General features: G+C 58.2%; 1 long non-coding RNA gene across 1 annotated transcript in view; it reads right to left on the bottom strand.

Moving 5' to 3' along the window:
• Positions 1–791, bottom strand: part of LOC113980803 — a 2,010-nt gene extending 1,219 nt beyond the window's left edge. The window contains exon 1 of the long non-coding RNA XR_003538224.1: positions 744–791. This is a non-coding gene — a long non-coding RNA (uncharacterized LOC113980803). The remainder of the gene's footprint in view (positions 1–743) is intronic.
• Positions 792–1,232: the final 441 nt, after the last annotated feature.

Here is a 1,232-nt window from a genome sequence, read left to right as displayed (position 1 = left end):
GAGGAGCAGAACCAGGGTGAGGAGCAGCACCAGGGTGAGGAGCAGAACTGGGGTGAGGAGCAGAACTGGGGTGAGGAGCAGAACTGGGGTGAGGAGCAGAACCAGGGCGAGGAGCAGAACTGGGGTGAGGAGCAGAACCGGGGTGAGGAGCAGAACCAGGGCGAGGAGCAGAACTGGGGTGAGGAGCAGAACCAGGGTGAGGAGAAGAACCAGGGTGAGGAGCAGAACTGGGGTGAGGAGGAGCAGAACCAGGGTGAGGAGCAGCCCCAGGGCCGGGCGGTTCAGCAGCCCCAGGTGCATCCCCAGAGCGGATTTTGGGGCTCAGGAAGGGCTGGGCCCACCCGTCACAAGCCGAGCAGGCGGGCAGCACTTCGGTTGGGAGCACCTTGATGTGAGAGCTGAGCTCCCCCCCCCCCCCCTCCTCCTCCTCCTCCTCCTCCTCCTCCTCCTCCTCCTCCTCCTCCTCCTCCTCCTCTTCCTCGCGGTCGCGGGAGCAGCACCTGCCTGCGGGGAGGGAACCCGGTGCCAGCAGCTGCCAAAACCACAGCCCGAGCGATGCCACCCCGCTCTCCCTCGCTGTGCTGCATCAAAACAAACCCACCCGGGGCCCTTCTCACCCCAAACTCCCTCCGGGGGCAAACAGGAAACCTCGAGCACAAAGCAGGGGGGTGACCCCAGGAACGTCCCCCCCCGGGCAGCACCTGCAGGGAGAGGGGGGTTGGCAGGTAAACACGAGGGTTCACCTGGGCAGAGGGTGCCCCTGGCACCGGGATCAGAGGCGGGGGGTGAGCGTTGCCCTTCCCTGAGCTCTGTGCCCACGTTAAACTGCGGTTCAGGTGCAGCTGTTGGAGTTTAACGTCGGAGCCGGGGAGGAAAAGGGGTTGGAGGTGTCGCGGTTTGGACCAAGACAAGTCCATGAACCCACTCCAAAAAGCCCCTTCCCCTTATTAAAGGAATGGGAAAAAGGGGGAAAAAAACACCCCAAAGGACCTGATATAAACTGAATTAAAGCAATATATGTATATATATATTTACGATTATTTACAGTTATGAAAACACTATATACGTATAAGAAAAGAGAACCCAATCCCCCAAAAACCAGAAAAATAGAAATACCCAACCAATAAAGAACTAATGAAGCAAAATTTGAATGCTTTCCTCAAGAAGATAAAAGCCACTCCACCAGATCCCTCCACTCTCCCTTCCCTTCCCTTCCCAAACCTTCCCTTCCC

Source organism: Neopelma chrysocephalum, unplaced genomic scaffold (genome assembly GCF_003984885.1).
Source record: "Neopelma chrysocephalum unplaced genomic scaffold, ASM398488v2 Primary Assembly neopelma1_95251, whole genome shotgun sequence".
NCBI lineage: Eukaryota > Metazoa > Chordata > Aves > Passeriformes > Pipridae > Neopelma > Neopelma chrysocephalum.
Note: the sequence above shows the minus strand (reverse complement) of the source record. Positions and strands in the feature narration are given on the sequence as shown.